At 37.0% G+C, this 21964-nt stretch overlaps 1 protein-coding gene across 1 annotated transcript in view; it reads right to left on the minus strand.

Moving 5' to 3' along the window:
- The window catches only part of LOC307165641 (inactive phospholipase C-like protein 2), a 72483-nt gene that overhangs the window by 27330 nt on the left and 23189 nt on the right, over window positions 1–21964 (minus strand). The gene's annotated exons all lie outside the window — the stretch shown is intronic.

Raw genomic sequence — 21964 nt, forward strand, 5'->3', positions numbered from 1 at the left:
TAGGCAATAAAATGTTGACAAATTTACAACTATATACATTAGGGCAGACATGCATCAAAGTAGAAAAGGAAAGCTATGGCCTGGAAGAAATATACGGAAACTTACATAAAATGCCATCTAAACCCACCTAGGCTAGAAATCCAAAGTACCCATTTTACCACACCGGTCAATGTAATCTATCACACAGCAATCAATATAAAACAGACAGGAAAGAGCAGTTAATGGCTGAAAAGACACTTAAAGGTAGGGTAGGTAGGATTTTTATAAAAAACTTTTTTTCAAATTTGTTTAAACTGTCTTTATATACCAATACATAATTAACATGTAAGTGCTCTGAAAAAGAGATATAAGTATAAATATATAGAAAAAAGATATAAATATAGAGTGCGGTGATATTTAAACTATCAAAGATCAAAAGTTGTTTTCTTCAACAATAAAAAACTATGTTCATATATATACACACACACACACACACACACACACACACACACACACACACACACACACACACACACACACACACACCTTTAATGTGTCTATAACACATCCAGACACTACCAATCTCAAACAAGCAAAAAGAGCATGCATACACAGAAGATCAGTGATATGAATATGTTAACTGCCAAAGAAAACATCAAAATAGATCTGATTACTTGATCTAAATATGAACTCCTACTCTGGACTGGAGTCTTTCCAAGTCAAACCACAAGCAGGGAGAAATACCAGTCTTTAGCTGAATCAAAACCGTATCAAGCTCATATCACATCAACCCACCTGTGATGAAGAGGACTGTCATGACAGCTGAGCATCACATACTCTAGACACACATGTACAAAAGCATGCACAAACGTCACACTACACTGTTTAAAGGCTGCATTAAATAAAATAGTGTTGTGGAAGTTAGTCCAACATGAGCCAGTTCAATTACCGGTAAGTGAATCAAAAACATACTGTGCAACCAAAATAGTTATGAACAAATGATTCTTATAAACTGATTCTTTTAATGAATCAGTGTATGACATCAAAAGTACTGCGAGAGCTTACTGAACTGCAAGTTATCATTACTTTCAACAATGTCCGAAATTTCGAAATGAAGCACGTTTTGCATAGATGAGATTAGATGAGAATTTGCACCACTGAATATATTTTATCATATTGGCTGTTTATTTTTATATAAGCTTTATATTTATTTTATTTTATTATTTAAAAAAAGACTCCCACCATTAATTAGGCTGGCTCAAACAAACACTCGAAACAGTCAAACAAACGACTTTAACATCCAACACTTCAAGTAATGTATCTGTATTTAGTATATATATTCAAACAGGCTTGTAATGAATTGTGCTAGAAACCGGATTAAATTAGCAAAATAAAGGCCAGACAAGTACCAGGCAACTACCAGCTTATATTTCATTTCCTGGAAAATTCTAAGCTTATTTGGGCACTTGGATTATTTGGACATCACTGCACAGGAAGTCATATCACCAAGCCATGTGCATGCTATTGGGAGCAGATCTGTGAGGGTCGTCTGCGCGTTAGCCTTGTTTCATAACACAGCTGTGTTTGCACTGAACTGCTGAAGGGTGTCTGCATTCAGACTGCTCCTGAGAGAGAATGGCAATGTCAGCGCATGTTTGAATGTGTCTCCATGTGACGAGGAGTAACAGAGAAGGGTCAGAGTGCACCAAGTTGACAGAGAATGATTGGTCCCTGACCTTTGTCATTTAAAAGGATAACAGAACATACATCTACACAAAGCCAAACATACGAGACATGAGAAGGAGCACGACTGTCTTCACTCACAGCTATTTACACTAGTCAAAGTGTCATCCTGTCTGTTAAAGAAATACACAAACATATCCTTATCAAATAGTCTGTTCCTCCTTATATGTGCCTATAAGAAAGAAAAAACATGACTGAGATCTCTTTAACATCTTAATTATTTCTTCTAGACAGCAATAACATTAAATGGTAACTTAATCAGTATTGTCTCTTGCTGTCCAGTCAATAAAGTAAATATATTACTCCTTAAAGGGACAGTTGTGACAAATGAAGATTTTGTCGTCATCATTTACTCAACATTATGTTGTTTCAAACCTATATGAGTTTCTTTCTTCTGTTGAACACAAAAGAAGAAATTTTGAAGAATGTTGAATACTAATGAAGTCAATGGCTACTGTCAACTGGTTATTCTTCAAAATATCTTCTTTTGTGTTCAACAGAAGAAAGAAACTCATACAGGTTTGAAACAACATAATGTTGGGTAAATGATGACAGAATCTTCATTTTTGGGTGAACTATCCCTTTAAAACAAGATAATTTGACTTGAGAAGCAAAATTTAGATTTTTAGAGAATATGTGAATAAAGTTTATTTTTTCTTATCCTGTTTACATATATATGTTTATATATATTTTAAGCATAGATCTAGCTAAATTTAGTGAAGTTTATGCTTAAAACAAGCAACATCGAGATGAAAAAGGCTGATTTTTTTTGTAGTGCTTTAGAGAGAAGACACTGTGCTCAGATTAAAATATATAAAATATTTAATAAGTATAAAAATATATATTTTTTTCCAAAACAAAATTATTTGAGTTATGCCTTTTAAATTTTATTTTTCTTCAAATCGTATGGCTCTATACACTTACAATTGGGAATTTTGATGGAAAATCTGAGACAAAGTTGATACTTAAATGAAATATAAGTGACAACTTGTGAGGAAATGAAAACTCAACCTTTGAGCAATGTATGTTTAGTTGGATTGATATTTTAGCATACAAAGGTTAATATAAAAAATTATATCTGCTGCGTTTTTGATGAATACTGCTGATGATTAAAAATAAAACAGACGGCGAATGGTATTACTTCGCACATTTGATTTTGATTTAAATCACCGCAAAGGACACACATATAACGATAAAGTTCAAAGAGGTTAATTTATCATGCCGTTGAAAAAAGAAGATAAAACACATGAAAGCGTAAGCAATTCTGACGCCTGCGCTTTGAAATGGTATTGGTAATGTTACAAATACAAACACGCACATACTGTCACAACAGCAAAAATCAGAAGACTTCATATAACTGCTGACGCTGACCCCTGCGTAGGAACTGCTCAGACTGAAAAACATTAAAGACTATTAAACACATTCACATAACAGTGAATGTTCACAGAACTAAGCGTACATGCATGTGTATGTTGAAGAGAACAGGAAGGGTCTCCCTGGTGTTATCTGCCTTGCACTCAGCTCATGTTTTTGGGATTATTTTTATATTTTTTCCAGCTTGGGCGTGTATCTACTCCAAAGGGACCAATTAGAGCGCTGCCTGTGATACTTCACTGCTCATACCAGCTTAAATGAATGTGTACGAGCATTAATGTATGTGCACGCCGTGCAATTATGTCTCAGTGCCTGTAAATCAGTCAGTCTTTGTGTATGTTAGAGTGTGTGAGTGTGATTTTTCTCTGTCAGCTGCAATGCAGGTTGCGCTCAAGGTTTCTGCAGAGGTATAGGCAATGCATATTACTCATTCAACTCATAATATAAATCCTTTAACAGATCTCTGTCTCTCAACATGGTGTATTTCAACTCTCTTTCCTCTCTCTCCTATTTTCCTCCATTAGATACAGATGTTTCACTGACATGTTTGGTTTAGACAGCTGATATAACTAGAACATACTTGCTCCCCCCACAACATTCTGTGAAATTTCTCTTTCCATTGCCAATTAAGTATAAACTACTTAATCATTCAGTTTAGCAGTGCATTAATTAGCTGTTCATTCTGTAATGCTTTGGAATTAAGTTAACACAAATAAACTGGGCACCTGTTCTGAATCAGTAATTACCTATAGAATATGGTTATGTTATGCTTTAGTCCATCAGCACTTGTGAGAGGTCATTCCACTTTATTGAAAATTGAAAACTTGTTAGAGACTATCAGTACAATATATTGGTTTCTTCTGATTGGTCAGAAGGTCTGAACTCATACAGTATATGCATTATGATGCAATCCCTCCTCAGGAGGCAAATTAATGGTCTGGTTTGGTCTGTATAAATGGATCTAAGCATGGTCTCGTTGCGTGGGTTTGCCTTATAATGTGTCACTTCTGAAAGCTTTTCATGGTATTGGGTTTGACCTGACATTTACATTGCATAATGCATTTATGCATTTGGCAGATGCTTTCATCCAAAGTTACTTAAAGTGTATTCAAGGTATTCATTTTTATCACTTCATGCATTTTCTGGGAATCAAACCCATGACCTTTGCATAGTGACATTATGTTTGAGCTACATGAAAGCTATACTAAAACTTTATTAAAAAAGAAAAGAAAAAAAAAGCAGTTTTCCAACACTCAATGCATATAAAACATATGGTTCTGTTCTGACATTGTATTTGGGGCTGAAATAATTCAATTCAAATGTACCAAATTTTTAGGTTTCTTGGCAACCACATAGAGCCTATAGTGAACAGAGTACTTAACCATATTATGTGGCAGAAAATTGTTATAATATTAACAATAAATGTAACAATTTATTTTGAAGAATACTGATATGGCCAGCAGCCATGTCACCCTGTAGCCCAAGACTGGTTGCCCACTGAAGCTAAGCAGGCTTAAGGCTGGTTAGTACCTGGATGGGAGACATCATTGGAAAACCAGGTTGATGCTGGAAGAGGTGTTAGTGAGGCCAGTAGGGGGTGCTCACCATGTGGTCTGTGTGGGTCCTAACACCCCAGTAAAGTGATGGGGACACTATACTGTCAAAGAGCACCGTCCTTCGGATGAGACATTAAACCGAGGTCCTGACTCTCTGTGGTCACAAAAAATCCCAGGATGTCTTTCGAAAGAGTTAGGTGTAACCCTGGCATCCTGGCCAAATTTGCCCAGTGGCCTCTGTCCATCATGGTCTCCTAATCATCGCCATATATACTGATTGGCTTCATCACTCTGTCTCCTCTCCACCAATAAGCTGGTGTGTGGTGGGCGTTCTGGTGCAATATGGCTGCCGTCGCATCATCCAGTATGATGCTGCACATTGGTGGTGGTTGAGGAGATTCCCCCTTCCATTTGTAAAGCGCTTTGAGTGCAGAGAAAAGCGCTAAATAAATGTAATGAATTATTATTATTATTATATATTGTATCATATTGCTGTTGCTGTCATTTTGTAAAGGCAATATGCTACTACTTGCTTACACCCATATGTGTGCACACAGACCACTCAATCTATCAGACATTTATTAAAAAACATGCAAGTGTGAACTTTACTTACTGTAATATACAGTACTAAAGAGACACGCAGTTATTATTTGTAATTGTGTTTAGTAGTGGTTTGTCTAATGAACTAACCAGTTCCCTTCTGTCTGTGTAATCTGCCTTTGTATGTGACCGCACATTGTGTTCTCAAGTTCGTGTGTATTTAAAAAATGTAAGAGAGCCAGTTTTAGCAAACTCACTCTGCTAAAATTACAGACTGAGGAAACGAAACACAATCTCAGACTGCAGACCAACCGACTGAAAGAAAGAAGGGAACAAAGAGCCAGAGTGAGTGAAAGAGAACACGGGGGGAGTTACAGAGAGGGAATGGAATTGATGTCAAGCACTGAAAATGTTGATTTATCCTGTGTTTAATACATAATTCTTATTAACAACTGTGTGTGTCAAGGCTAGATTATCGTAATGTTCTTATGGGTGGTTGCCCTGCACACTTAATAAACAAACTACAGCTGGTCCAAAACATAGCAGCTAGAGTTCTTACTACAACCAGGAAGTATGACCATATTAGCCTGGTTCTATCAACACTGCATTGGCTCCCCCTATTAAACATTGTATAAATTTTAAAATATTGCTGATTACTTACAAAGCACTAAATGGTTTAGCTCCCCAGTACTTGAGCGAGCTCTTAACACATTATAGTCCTTCACGTCGATTGCGATCTCAAAATTCCGGCCAGTTTATAATACCTAGAATATCAAAATCAAAATGCTTGCGGTAGAGCCTTTTCCTATTTAGCACCATAAACTCTGGAATATTCTTCCTAACATTGTCTAGGAAGCAGACACACTCTGTCAGTTCAAATCTAGACTAAAAACACATCTCTTTGACCTAGGATACACATAACACATTACAGACTTCTATAATTCAATGTTAGGCTGCATAGATTAGGTCAGCCGGAACCGGGAACACTCCCCATAAATCCAGATGTACTCGTTACATCATAAGAAGAAATATTAGATCTGATGAAGGACCTGCGCCTGAACACGACAACAATGCAGTCCTGAAGTGTCAACTAGTCTCTCCCCTGTGAAGGCCCACCTTCTCCTTCCCTTTACCTCTGTACAGATAAAACGTTGTCAAAACAGTTCCGGTTCACATGGCTACTCGGCCAGACAAGTAATTTGTTTAGGTCAATTTGAAAAATAATGACTACATGCCTGCGCACATACATATTCAAACGTGCATACCTATAGACTAAACACGTAATACGCATGTGCACACCATCAGTGTTTTCACAGGTTTGCGTTTTTAAAGCTTGCGCAGAGATAAAAAAAATTATAATAACAATAATTATATATATATATATATATATATATATATATATATATGGGCCATTCTACAGAATTGGTACAAACTGCTGTCCCACATACAAAAAACACATTTAAAATGAATTTAAGTATTCAAATATTAGATGTTTACAAAGATCCTTCTATTATCTATTGAATCCCACAATAATATTTAAAATATCAGTAAGCTTAATATATATATATACGGTATATATAATCATCATTTATTGGGTACTTTCAATTGGGAGGTGGCTGTCCCGAACCATAACCCCTAAATTTCAACTTGTGAAAATGATTTTTTCCATTGTTGTTTTTAAAAATATCTTTTCAATTTATTTTAAAAAGTGAAGTAAAAAAAAAAAAAAAAAAAAAAAACATTTATTAAATATTCTTGTGTGCCTCTCTCTCATAGCCATGTAGATTGTAGATGGGTACCATCATTTTGAGGGAAATGTGTTCAAAAGTCTGAAAATCTGTGTGTAACTTTAAGGAACGTCACTACCTTTTTTCTGCAATTAAGCAAACTTTTTTGGGTGTTATTCCATAAAATTTAGTTTTTATGTGTGTACAACTGTTCAGAACTCTGCTAGGTAACCATGTGCTGGCTATCATCTTTGAACTAGGCTCAAAAGTATCTAAAATTGTCACTACCGAAACAGTGATAACCGAAACTCATCATTGTTTTGGTAGTGACAAAAGGGAACACATAATCATTTATTTGGGGGAAATAAACACATTTTTTTGTACAGTTATGCAAATAATTAGTTTTAGTATGCAAGTTAAAATTCTGTAATGTGATGTGGTCGCTACCAAAAATGTGCCATTACGACCGAAACATGGATGTTTTGTCTAAAAAATAAGTATATTGAATTATCAACTAAGAAGTTATTATAGTGTTTGGTTCAATGTATATTCAAACTAATGAATGCTTAACTTTGAAATCAGTATGATTAACTTAATTCCTTTTACAAAGAAAGATTAGATTCAAAATACAACATATCTTATAAATTACACTTGAAATATTGTTAAAATTGTAATTGTTATTGATTTACCTGTGGCAACTTTTTTTTAAAATAGCAAAAAAAATAAAAAAAAATTAAAAGGTAGATGTAAACAAAATATGAATAGGCCAATATAAGCCTTCTTATTAAATTATTTATTGTGTTTCGGTAGTGACAAATTTGGGGAGAGGAAAAATATTCCAAAACTTTCTGAAAAGACAATATGATAATTAACTGCACAATTATTAGAAGTGTGTACCTTGGATATTATACAATTTGTGAAAAAAGACCAAAAAAAATTCAAGACGTTTCCAACTCTGACTTTGAACCGCTCTCGAGCCACCAGGCACTGTTGTTGTGCGAATGAGCGGGCCGGTGTACGTTAAGGGTTTTCTGTTAGATAACTAGTGATCTTTGCAACGGAAGTGAATCGATCAAAACTAACTTAAGCTGGACAATAACTTTATTCTAGAGCTGCTGTAAAGCCCAAACAATCTCTGTTACTTTAATTTCCTATTATTACTGTAAAGCTTTGAAACAGTCCATATTGTTAAAAGCGCTATATAAATGAGGGTGACTTGACTTGACTTGACTTATACCTGCAGAATGTTTCTGATTGGAGGAAAACAGCTGTACAGGTCAGACCGGCGTTATTTAATTCCTCTTAGATCATCTCACCGCAGGTGAAAGGTGGCAGACAAACCAAGCGCGTGTATGAGTGTGCATATATGAGTAGGAAACTTACATGTCCTCATACCTTCCAATTGTTGACAGTGTGTCTATTTTATTTAGAATGAATCAATATTGATTTAAAGGGCACCTATTATGCAAAATTCACTTTTACATGGTGTTTGAACATAAATGTGTGTTGGCAGTGTGTGTACACAACCACCCTATAATGATAAAAATCCACCATGCTTTTTTTTTAAATCCGCATAAATCATAAGCATTGTCTCAGAACAAGCCGTTTTCAGATTGTGGGCAATGTGACATCCTTTTGTACAAGTCCCTCCCACGACTGTTGACGGACACTACCGTATTAGCATAGACCCGCTCTGAGTGAACTGTACACAATCCGCCATTGTTTCGACGGCGGAGCAGCTGTAGACAAGAATGTCTCCTAAGCAATTGAGGTGTTTTGTTGTTGGATATAAGAATGAACATAGCAGTCACCATTTACTCCCGGCATCAGAGCCGCTGAAGAAGCAGTGGATTACTTTTGTTTTTGAAGGGAATGCGTCCCCCAATCTACCTAAATGTGTTTATGTTTGCACAAATCATTTTACACCAGACTGCTTTGTGAACGAGGGCCTGTGATCCAGCTTACAGATTCAGAGCAATACTGGTCACGGCAGTAATGAAAGGGAGAGCGCACACTTTATTAAAGTTCATAGGAGTTGTTTTACATATATAAGGTTTACCAGTTTATTAAGCACCCACTGAAAAAGTCTGTGTAGATTTGTTTACTGTTAGTTGTAATGAGTGTTTTTGTGTAATTCGCTGTTTATGTTGATGATAATGCAAGGGAGAGAGAGAGAGAGAGAGAGAGAGTTTATGGATAAGACTTTAATGTGCACTTCTTGTACTGTTTTACTCAGCTCTTACGGTGGTGATTTTCTGGACTAAAACAAATGCTTCATCTTTTGTGTGAAGTACAATAAACTTCATAAATCTCATCAGTACATTTTTGGCCATCATTTGGACGAGGTCCGCTACAACAGGCTTGTTCTAATAGTGGATAAAAGCAAGATGACAAATAAGTTATAACCGTAATTAAACTAAACTATACCTGTTCTATCTATCTACGAACTAGACACCGCTACTAAGAGTTTCTGTTCTGATATTTTCATTCCGTGAGATGAGATTGTCCTGACCGAGCGCAAGCTCTTGAAGCTCCGCCCTCTTCTTGAAAGGGGGCAGGAGGCACCAGCTTATATGCATTTAAAGGGACACAAAAAAAGGCGCGTTTTTGCTCACCCTCCAAAAATGGCAATTTCAACATGCTGTAAAAAAAATATCTGTGGGGTATTTTGAGCTAAAACTTCACATACACACTCTGGGGTCATAAGAGACTTATTTTACATCTTGTAAAAAGGGGCACAATAGGTGCTCTTTAAATAATCAGTGTCACTGTTTTAAAAAAAAAAGATGTTCAAATGATCTCTTGATTGATGTGATTTGCTTGTAAAAAGATAGATAAACAGGCAGACAGACAGATAGATAGATAGAGTCTTTGAGTGTTTGTAAGAGTGTGAATATAAGCATCTCTTTATTTAGCACAGAAGTCTTGGCTTGGCTCTGCTACATGAGGGTTCCTCTGGCATGTGACACGGGCCCCTGCAATGGCATAACCCACACACTGCTATAAATACATCCAGCATGGGTGCACTGCTATAAAGCTGCTCAGCCCACTGAGCACCTCTGAGCCTTTGGATCTCTCCTGACGCTCCAATGGACCAGAACTTCAGACCTCAAAGCAAAAAAAGGCTTTTTCTTTGTCTTGCTGCCAAAATGCAAAGGCTACAGTATTTGGTTTCTGTTCTACGCAGAGGAGCAAAGAATAAACCCAACTTGACTCTGATTTGACAGATGCACTATGCAAACTGTCACTGCACTCTGTTGTCTTGATTGCGCAGTGTGCGCTTGCTGTTTGATGTCGCTGTACTTTTGTACCTGCTGATGTTCCACAGAGCTTAAAAGAGCTGTTCTTGAGATCTGAACTATTTCTGCATGAACATATCCAGAAGCCTGAACTTTAAAATCTAAAAGGTTTTCACTATCTATTTTTCCATGTACCCATTCTTCCTATAAACCAAAGCATTTGAGCAGGATTGTGAGAGAGCTTGTTTTGAAGAATATAATTTAAAGCTGGAGAAAAATTTTTTTTGTATTGTTCTATTTCTGTTTTTTTTTTTTTTTGACAAAATAACTAAATTAATAAACGTTCAATAATTTATGCAAACAACACATTCAAATATTAAGTCACTTTACCATTAACATTGTGGTTTCCTATTAAAAGCATAGTGGTGTAATGGCATTGTTGTGTGCTATTTCTAAAGATTTTAACAGATTTTAACCATTTATTGATTACGCAAAAAATATAAAAAATTGATCATCTAACGATTTTTTTTAATCTGTGGTGAACAGAACATTCCAGGACCCCGTTTAGGGCCAGGCCCCTCTGTCCGTAACAGTGGACAAAGGTTTGCTACATTTTGATTGCATCTTGGTGGACTAACACAAACAAACGGTCCAACGCTATGCTAGGACAACAGCCAAACACCTCTAAGAGGGCAAGAAGAAGACCTCTGGTACTAAGCCTGGGAAGGATAGGACTTCTCATTGGTCCACATGCAGTTTCTGCCCTTCACCCATCTAGAGACTAATTCCTAAGGTTTTGGCCTGTGACGGGCAAAAAATTGAGCGATGCCAGCTCAACATCGTGATGTCTGTCAGCCATCGCGATGGACGACGGCAGTGGAAGACGTCACTGCCACCTGACTGCTCAGTCGACCACGTGGAACGTAAATATCACTTTACCAAACCTCTTTCCAGAGACATTGGCATTGTTGTATATTATCAGTATGATTTTATCATTTACATTAGAGGAAATATAGCTGATGCTAGTTAATAACAAATACTCTTTCAATAATTTGTTTGATGAACTATAAGGTTCTTCACCTTATTAGTTTCAAAGAAACAAAAGTTTATCTTTCCATAAGATAATGTAACTTCCATAGCCACACTCAACCTAATCACGCGTCTGTAAAGCGCGTCTGTGTTGTACGTCGGCCAATAGTGAGCCTACGTGGTGACGTACAACACAGACGCGCTACGCTTAAACACTACGTGCAAAGACCCGAGGCCCAGAGAGAAGGAAATGAAAAGTGGAATAAAGTCGTTATTTTTGTTTGTTTTTGCGCACAAAAAGTATTCTCGTCGCTTTATAAACTTAAGATTGAGCCACTGGAGTCACTTGGACTATATTAACGATGTCTTTAATACATTTTCTGGGCCAGCAAGTTTCAGTCCCTTAGAAGCCTATGGAGGAGTGAGACAGCTTTCAGATTTAATCAAAAATATCTTAATTTGTGTTCCGAAGATGAACGAATGTCTTACGGGGTTGGAACAACATGAGGGTGAGTAATTACTGACAGAATTTTCATTTTTGGGTGAACTATCCCTTTAAGTGACGTGTGATCCAAAAATCACAACATCAGCGGTGACGTGACAACCAATCACAACAATACCACTGTCTAAAATAATTTCCAATTTAGTATTGTATACTTTATTATAGACTTTAGTAAATTAGACTATAAAGATTATGAAGAATCTTAAATCACATCATAACACACATCTGAATTGAGAATTTGACCGCTTAAAGGAGATGCAGGAGGATGTGTGTTAATTCTCTTTAAACCGCTCAGCATCCACATACAGTAAAGGTGACCTGCTGATTACCCAGAACGCACTGTCGTCACATATCAAGGCCACATACCCTGTGGAAGTAGGACGCTGGATAGCCCTGCACGTACTTGCTACTTCCTTTGGGAGAATAAAGAGTGGATGCTAGGTAAGTACCTCTACGGAAACAACTCTTCTCATCTTGTTTCCCAAGGTGTCGACGCAAGTGAACAAACAGTGCAAAGTCTATCTGACCTGAATTCAGTTTTCGCAGTTTCCATTACAGCAGTGCTTCTCAAATAGTGGGGCGCGACCCCCAGGGGGGGCTCGGAGCGATGCCAGGGGGGGCGCGCGAGACCCCGAAGAACATGCTTTTTCAGGAAGTGGGGTTTTTTTTGCACCGAAAAAGAGCACAGAGCAGGAGATATGAAGTGCAGATAACAAACAACATGGACAAATATTTAACAGGGATGAAAAGAAAGGCGGAGAGAGACGGAGATAACGAGACAAAAGTAAGTCTCCCGAAAGCTAAGATGAGGAAATATGACGAAGCGTATGTTGCGCTTGGCTTCACCGTGACTACGGTGGGAAACGAAGAACGACCAGTATGTTTGCTGTGTCTAAAAATATTGGCAGCGGACAGCATGAAGCCAAATAAATTAAGGCGTCACTTAAAGACATTACACCCCAATTATTATTTATTGATTATATTTAATTTTATTTTCACAAATTGTTTTATTCATCAAATTGTTTTATATATTGTGTTCCTGAGTTAATGTTGCTGATCAATTTGAATGTATTATTATTTATTGATTATATTTTATTTTATTTTCACAAATTGTTTTATTCATTTTTGTTTTATAGGTCAAATTGTTTTATATATTGTGCTCCTGAGTTAATGTTGCTGATCAATTTGAATTTTTTAAATTATTTATTGATTATATATTTTAATTTCAGGCAAATTGATGCACTTTAAGTCTTCTTTGTTACAGACTAAAAAACAATGTTAATAAAGCTATTCTTTGTTGATCTATATTTAAGTTGATCTATATTTATTTCTTTTTTGTTTTCTTTAAAGGGTAACTAAACCCTAAACCAACTTTTTTTAGTTAATGATCTGTAAGAATGGGGCTTTATTAGTGCTGTTCATTGATTTGAGTAACTTTTTTGACATTTGGGTATAAAGCGTTTTAATTCTACAATATTATGGTGTAAAAACGTCTGAGTGCTGCCCTCTTCAGGTTGAACGGTGGCTACTGCAGTTGAATTTTCCTATTGGATGTTGCGGTACTGCGTGACGTAAGCGGTACTGCGAGACGTAGGCAGGTTCCAGCTCACCACGCCCTCCCTTGGTACGAGCTCACCACGCCCTTGGATGAGCTAGCGTAGATTTATCTGTATTTAGTACAGTGGTAGGTGTAGTGTTGCTGGGTGCAACAGCACTGCTGGACTGCATAGCTTTCCAGCAGACTTGGAAATTAAGCGCCAGTGTTTGCATGCACTTGGCCTGGAAGACCGTGAGTGTGAAACCTGCATTTTACAACGCAATAGAGGTGGAAATGGGCTTCTCCACACACAGCTCGCGCTGAAAAGCGACGCTATGCCAAACGCTGCTCCTCCTGCATGGACTCCACCGCAGCGGCGTCTTGATGTGAGTGATATATTTTAATTACAATTTATGGTTAGGCTAAAGTCAATCGGGGGTCGACAAACGCGTCGGTGCATTTTGCTGGATTTTTTCACATAGCGGCAAAATATGAATATGCCTATAGAGCGCGCGCGCTATTGACATCAACTCGATAAAACTCATCAGACGCATATTTACGTCGTCTTGCGACCCTGTGAGCAAACTCTCCATTTTAGACAGTCTGACAGCAGGTCTCAGGTGCACGCCCCCCCGCTCACGGTTTGTCCCCTCTATCTCCGCTGGGCTCTGCCCACTTTTCTAGCATTTTTCAAATATTGCCAGTGGGTGGAGTCAGGCTCTGACCAGGGGTTTAGTTACCCTTTAATGTTAATAAGGATACAATGTTATGCAGATGTGTACTTATTATAACAATTTTATAGACAAATTATACTATTTACAGTCGCGGCGGAGAATTGGGGGGCGCGAAATGTTTACTTCTTTCTAGGGGGGGCGTAACAGAAAATAATTGAGAAGCACTGCATTACAGCAACATATGAAGGCCGGACTGAAGGAGAACCCAGGTTAGCACTGACTAAGGATTCATGGATACCCTCAGCAGTATTCTGGATCTGGATATAGCATTCAAACAAATTCACATATGCTAGTTTGTCTATGCATGTACAATAAGATTAACCATCAGATTTGAACAGCAAGCGAACAGCTGCATTTCGAGCAAAATAATAATTTAAATGAACAGGTCCTTCACAATAAGGGCCTTTGTTTAGAGAGTCAACAGCAGCAATTTTCCTTCCACTCAATGGAACAACAAAGACACGCACATACTTCACAAAATGAATCGGAGCAAAAATCTCTTAGAACTCACATAGGTCCTAAAGTTCACAACACCACTCTAAAGTAGGAAAAAAAAACAGCAGCCAGCTTTTGATAAACAGAGCTCACTTAAAGCTAACCATACAGCTATGTATCACATAGCCTAGTGAACACAATCACTGAAGCATATCGTGACTTACAAAAGTCAGCGGGTGCTTTCTCGTTCTCAGAATGAGATCTCACCCTGTGAAGAACACAAAATACACTCAGACAGAAATAGAGACTTTGAGAAAATAGAGAAATTAAACTTTGGAATAACACAAAGAGCCTGATATAAACATGCACAAAGGATTCTTCTTCATACACACATTGAAGTACAGCATTAGTCAGAGCTCTCCAGGGAGAGAGGAGGACCTGTTTGTATGTTTCAAAAGGTAAATGGCCGTATGTGACTACTAAAAAAACTGATGTGAAGCTATTTAATGATGGTCTTTCAGCTGAGGTGAGTGTTGAGTGGACGGAACGGCAGCACTCAGTCTGGGGGAGGAAGGCTGTACAGAATTACCAAAGCTGTTCGGACTTTCCCAAAAGCACCTGTACGTCATTGTCTGCTACTGAATGAAGAGTGCGGATGAGTGGAAAACTCGTTCTGGAACAATCCACCACTCAACCCAACATATGTTCATCAATTCAATATTTATTTGTCAAAAAATACAGTATATTAATAGAATTACATAAGCCCAAAACATGCTTTATGCTAGTATGTGAATGCAAATGCTTCTAATCGCGATTTTATGCATGGTTTTCACATTGTTTTCTGCATTGCCAGAAGGGGCACACACTATGTGGGAATTGACATAAATAGCCTTTTTCTACTCTATATCTGTGTGTTGTGTTCAGCAGACAAAAAAAAAAGTCAGAGAAGTTTGAAACAACTTGAGGGTGAGTAAATGACAGAACTATAATGGAGCGAATTTAGTTTCAATGATATTTCACGGAAAAGACATGATGCACAATGCGTAGCCAATTTCACATGCTGAAACCTAATTCAGAGAGATGTTATAAATAGACGATTATTAAAATAGAATGTTTTTGGATATTTTTCACGCGGTATCTTGTAGTATTATTTAATGAGGATAGGAAAGAGTGCAGTGTGTTTGTGTCACAGCAGTGTGTTTGTACCTGTACTGTATGTCATGTCAATTCATATCCCTACTCATTGCATTTGCAGTGTTGCTGCAAGGAGCACTATAGCATATTGTGAATAACATATCGCGTAAACTGTCTTCTTTTACAGTCAGTTTTCTCTTTCAGTCATGCAGTGTTCAATAGTTAGATTCAATTCAATGAACTCTCGATGTTCTTTTATTAGTTATTATCTGTAGTTCAAAGGTAAGAAGTGTGTGCTGTAAGAAAACCTTTAAGGTACCATTCCTGAACTTTTTCTCCTCAAACAGCATTTTTTTGCCACAGCTTATCCAGAAGAAGGGAGAAAGAGAGTGCTTTGAATGATTATGTGTAGGTGTTGTGTACTAAAGCTTTGAGATGCTGCCAGCCTTCCAACTGAACACAAATGCACTTTTTTTGCTTTCTCCACAAGGTGCGACCTCTTCTCTCTACACCACAGACAAAACTGCCTACAGCTGTGCTAGCTCTCCCCCTCTCACACATCAGCTTTATGCAGTAGAAATAATAACATTTGCTTACATATTTGCCAGAGGTTTTTTACTGTCAAGACTCTGTAGGTTTATGGGTATTTTTAGACAGGTCCAAGGCTACTACCAAACACAAACACTGCATTTTGTTTTCCGATCAGTCTTCAGGAAACTTGCTCTAAAGGTGCAGTCACGCTTACTGTTGTTTGGTGAAATTTCGTGGAGGAAATCTACGGGAAAAAAATGGGAATCTACCCCATCTGAAGTTTCACGTGAGGGTGGAAATGTTCCAATGGTTCCAATCAATGGTCTCCCACATTGATCAACAGAAAGCTCTAAGTGACTTCTGTGTGAGCTGTGCTTCATACCCTGTTGACAATATATCTTTATTGCCTGTGAAATTTCACTGAAATGCCACTAATGTGAACGCACCTTAATACAAAAATACACATTACATTTGTTTTTTCATAGTTTTTCTAAAAAAATGGATAAACACTTTTCATCCATCAAATCATTGCACAAGTGCAATTCCTCATTTGTAAGTAACTTTTAACTAAAGCATAAATGCTAAGTGAATAAATGTAAATCATGACATGCCTCTAAACATATTTAGGTTAAGCTAAATAAAAAAAATTTATAAATCATATTAAAATGTACTGTTCAGCCCTCCTCCATCCTGCAGCTATCAGAATAATTTCCAATATCTTTTTTTCTAAGATCTGTTCCACACAAGGTCATCTGTGCCTGCACAGCCGTATCACGCTAAGGGAGACTGAGGGCCCGCTGTCATCTGTAATGTTGTAAATCTGGGTCTGACGGAGGCTTAATTGAGTTGAACAGTAGCATTGATTAATGCAGGAAGAAACTCTGTAATAATGTTCTACAAACTTTCCAACAACCTCCCCTCTAATGTCCTCCAAACGTTTAGGTGACATTGAAGCAAGGCAATAGTGAAAGAGATAAAATGAAAGAATCAGACTTTCTCAGACAAAGGATGATAAATCAATAGCTGTGTTTCCACTGTCCACTGATGTGAGCGTGCTAGTGCATGCCAGGGCCAGTCATGCTTCCACTGTCACTTCTGGGCTTGATTGGGCCTCATCTGGGGTTTCCTCGGGCCACTGGCCAGAGGTTTTTGGCCCGCCGAATACCTTTGTCCAAAGCGGGCCAACTGGGGCTTGAGGAGTGGTTATGAACAAAGGCTGGGTTTACCTGAGTCAGGAGACGGTCCACACCGCTGCTTATTTCCCATGTTATTATACCAGGCTACCAGCTAACTTCAAAATGTAAAAAATTTTTTTAGCTCAAAACTCACTTTCAGGCACCAGCGAGGGTTTGAAATAACTTCCTTGAAATCCGATGGGGATTCTGATCACTGTATGAGGCAGAAATATATTTATTTCCGATGCTAAAGGCTATGCTAACCATTGCGATAATAAATACACATATGTTTATGGAAAATACCAGAGACTGCTTGAAGAACGTAGACAAATTATATATGATTATAATCATGTATTTATTTGGTTTAATGTTTTATCTGTCTCTTCCCTGTGCCTTTGATGATACCGGACTAATGCATCCGCATGTCATTAAAACATGCATTATGGTTAACTAGTATAACTAATAACTTCTTCTCGTGAGCTCCCTTTGTTGCTCTGATGGATATCATAAAATAAAATAAATGGAAGCAAGTGCACATCAATCAGGACACATCTGTCATTTGAGCCATATAGCTGAATTCAGTCGACATTTTGCATGCTTTAATTCAGCTCCTAAATGTATATGTGCATTCAGCATGTTTGACAGAGGATAATAAGACTTAAAAAAATAAGAAAAATGGGTATCTGAAACTAGCCAAAGACAGAAAAGCTTTTAAAAAAATCCCTCCAGAGGCCACAAACAGCCATTGAATTAATCCATTTTACGAAGTAATAATTACAGTCCTAATAAGGATGTGTGCTTGAAATGACATTAGGGAAACATTTCAGTGTGGCCTTGCCATTTTTCAGCATATTCAAAAAATAAAGAAAAAACTCTTTTTTTTTTTTTTTTTTATAACTACAGCAGTTTTCTTCTACCAGCCAATAAGAATGCAAAGTGTTTTTCCCTATCAAACCGACTGAAAGAAATGGACAGAACACCTGTTGGCCGAATCCCTGAAAGTGTTGTTAGAAAAAGTAAAAGGACTTTAGGTCAATGTTCAATTGGACACTAAAGCTCTTTACTGGTTTACATCAGGAAAGTGGCATCTCAAAGCCTGGAGACACATTTTATCATGGCAGGGAATTTCCTTTGACTTCTCTTGTTTTATACAGTGCTGAAGATATTTTCTATCTTGTAAACCTGCCCTTAAAGGGGTAATGAATTGAGAATTAAAATTTTCCTTTAAACAAATGTGAGTTACCATGTGTCAATATTGCTTTGTCTGTAACAGATTGTTTGGTATGTGCACACTTTACTTTTGGACACTTTACTTTTACGTTTGAACACTAATATAATATCATAACATACAATACTACCTCACAAATACACAAGGAATAGATTTAAATATACAGGTGCTGGTCATATAATTAGAATATCATCAAAAAGTTGATTTATTTTAGTAATTCCATTAAAAAAGTGAAACTGGTATATTATATAGACTCATTACATGCAAAGTGAGATATCTCAAGCCTTTATTTTTTATAATTTTGATGATTATAGCTTACAGCTTGTGAAAACCACAAAATCAAAATCTCAGAAAATTAGAATATTACATGAAATCACACAGTAATTAACTTCCTTCAGCAGACAAGCTTTATGGAGATGCTGAATTCATTTTCCAGCAGGATTTGCACCGGCCCACACTGCCAAAAGAACCAAAACCTGGTTCAATGACCATGGTATCACTGTGTAATTACTGTGTGATTTCATGTAATATTCTAATTTTCTGAGATTTTGATTTTGTGGTTTTCACAAACTGTAAGCCATAATCATCAAAATTATAACAAATAAAGGCTTGAGATATCTCACTTTGCATGTAATGAGTCTATATAATATACAAGTTTCACTTTTTTAACGGAATTACTGAAATAAATCAACTTTTTGATGATATTCTAATTATATGACCAGCACCTGTATATTCCTTATGTATTGTCTTCTGATTTGGGATCAGACTCTGGCTTTGGACATGTATAGCTGAATTTCACCAGTTGTCATTTTTCAACATCGGTAGTTTTCAAAACAATTCCTCACATGCAATGGCTGGGACGCTGAAAATTATTTTAATATGCAAAACCAATCATAGTAGTGGGCGTTTACTAGTGTTGAATGTGACACGCTATCAAAACAGAGTGTTTCAAAGAGAGGGTCAAAAACCAAATATAAAATTGGCAATAGCTTCTAAATTAGGATGTTTTGATGTAAAAAAAAAAAAAAAAAAAAAAAAAACTGACCCATACACACATTTATCTATCAAAGCAAATTGAGGACATACGGTATACTGTACCTCTATTGTGTTATATATATATTTTTTCTAATTATTATAGACTATTCTAAACCCAATAATAAAATAATAATAATTTAAAAAATATCTTTCAATTGAACATGTTCCCAACGGGAGATTTATTCATTTTTACCAAGATAAAGCCATGTAAACCCACACACACTCACAACACACCTAATGACTACACCACTCTAAATGACCTCAGGAGTCAGTAATCTCTCTGCTAATTGTGCATGCTGATATTGACACTGAATTAGATTATTAACCATTTGCCATTCCCAATTAGCCGGTCAATTGATTGCTGAGCTAATTAACAAGCTGAATCATAATACCAGATTAGCTCATAATACCAGTGTAAAGTCAATGTATTGTTGTATTCCCTCCCTTAATAGTCTTTACACTTTAAGTCGTCATGAAATAACCCATAAGCCATTCATGAATTTTACTTTGGTAATCTGACGCATTTTCAACCAGACAAAATGTAGGACAGATTTTATCCATCAGGAACTGATTAATTCAAACAAAAAGCAAATTTGTCAAGCGAGTTGCCAGCAAGATTCAGAACAAGTTATTAGATTTAGATTTTTGATTTTCAAAAATTACTAAAAAATGATGCACAGTAAAACAAGTAAACAGGGTCAATTTTGATTTAATGTTGACTTTAGCTAATAGAGTTCTTCAAGACTTTTGACTTAGAGGTGATAAACAGTAACAAAAAGAGACTCAATGAAGTCAAGGCCTCATTGTCCTACTGACAAAAAGAGGCCATGGAGAGTTGGGACACAGGAAATCCGCATCTGAGAAGCTCTCAATCTCATTAAAGTGTTAAGCACTAATCTTGAACGCTGGGCAAGAATGCTTTAGAGCTGGAGGAGTGATGGAAGTCAGACACGGTGTCTCAAACCACAGAGAGCTGACATGTGCTATGTAGTATAGAAATATATACATCAAAAACATTTTGTATGTATATACAAAATGTCCTCAAAAACAAATTATTTTTTATTTATTTTATTATACATTTTACAGGCATGCATTTTACAATTTACGTATATTTCTGTATACGTCTTTCAAGGAGTCAATGACGGACAGCATTTTAGCAGCATCGCCTTCTTTCTTTTATTCCAGAATCAGTGGCCAGAGGAAGTGCAGGAAAAGCTGGTTGCTAGGCAATGTGAATGTCTTTTAAAATATTATTGGCATGGCAAGTTCAAGGACTCCTTCCTCAGACGTTCCCAGTACAAGGAGTAGGGGCAAAAACTCTGTATTCCAATTAAGATAATTGAAAATTACTACTAAGCTGGTGGCCTGAATCATGAATAAAAATAGCGGTTTGATTCTTTGCAAACTCAAACCCATTTCTTTTCACATTGTATTTGTCATGTTACTATGACAGTGAGTACTACCACTTGTTTACCAACTGTAGCAGAGTAATGACTCAAAAGGAGAAGATGCCAGTTTAACTGTAAAACTTTAAGTGCACTTGCCTTTGTCTGCAGCAGATGCCGCACAACTTGCAAAAGGTGCAAAAAATGCAAGCCACTCTCATTGAGAAATGCATTAAAGTAAGTGTGACTGGGAATATGCAAAGATGCACATTAGACACTAATCTACGTTCATTTTATATTTTTTAAACTTCTTTGGCATTAAATCCTGCTTTAAAAACACAATGGAAAGCTTGTAAAATATGTTTTCTATCCCAACAGTTCTGGTAAAACTTGCATCCTGGATTGAGAAACGTGAAGGGCTGAAATGGATCCCAATGACTGTAATTCCCAAAGGTAGCCGTCATACTGACACGATTTTCCACTGTTGACAGGAATATATATGTTGTCCACATAATGAGACTGTGGCTTAAGGGAAGACCTAAGGCTCTGAAATGCAGCACAGACAGGAATCAGCTGCCCGGCATGGGGGTGGATCTGTTTCTCTGGCCTTATGTAATGGGTCAGCAGGACAGCAGAGGAATCCTGACCTCATCTGCCCTCCGAATCAAACTCAAAACGTTAGTACGCTGTGCTGGACATGTGCAAAGAAAGGAGCATGCATACAAACATGCAAAATGCATTAAAAGTTTCTGTGCGTCATATAAAATGCCCACATCTCAGGCAATGAGAAAGTTTTTGAATGCTTAAACATAAATATACATGCCTGTATGGTTGTTTGAGTTTCTGTGCATGTATTGTATAGGCATCTATATGTCTCTATGTGTATGTATGTTTGTTTTTATCCTACACTGTAGCTTTTCAACAGTTGAGTTATTATCAGACTGAAACTGCCAGACTTCAAAACAGTTAACAGATCACATTTGATTTCCCGTCTCTTCTGTTTCAACTTTCATATCATTTACACCCTCAACTACACACACCCACACACACAGTCACGGTTGTTTTTCTATTAAGGTGGGGA

The sequence above is a fragment of the Squalius cephalus genome, assembly GCF_949319135.1.
Source record: "Squalius cephalus genome assembly, chromosome: 1".
NCBI lineage: Eukaryota > Metazoa > Chordata > Actinopteri > Cypriniformes > Leuciscidae > Squalius > Squalius cephalus.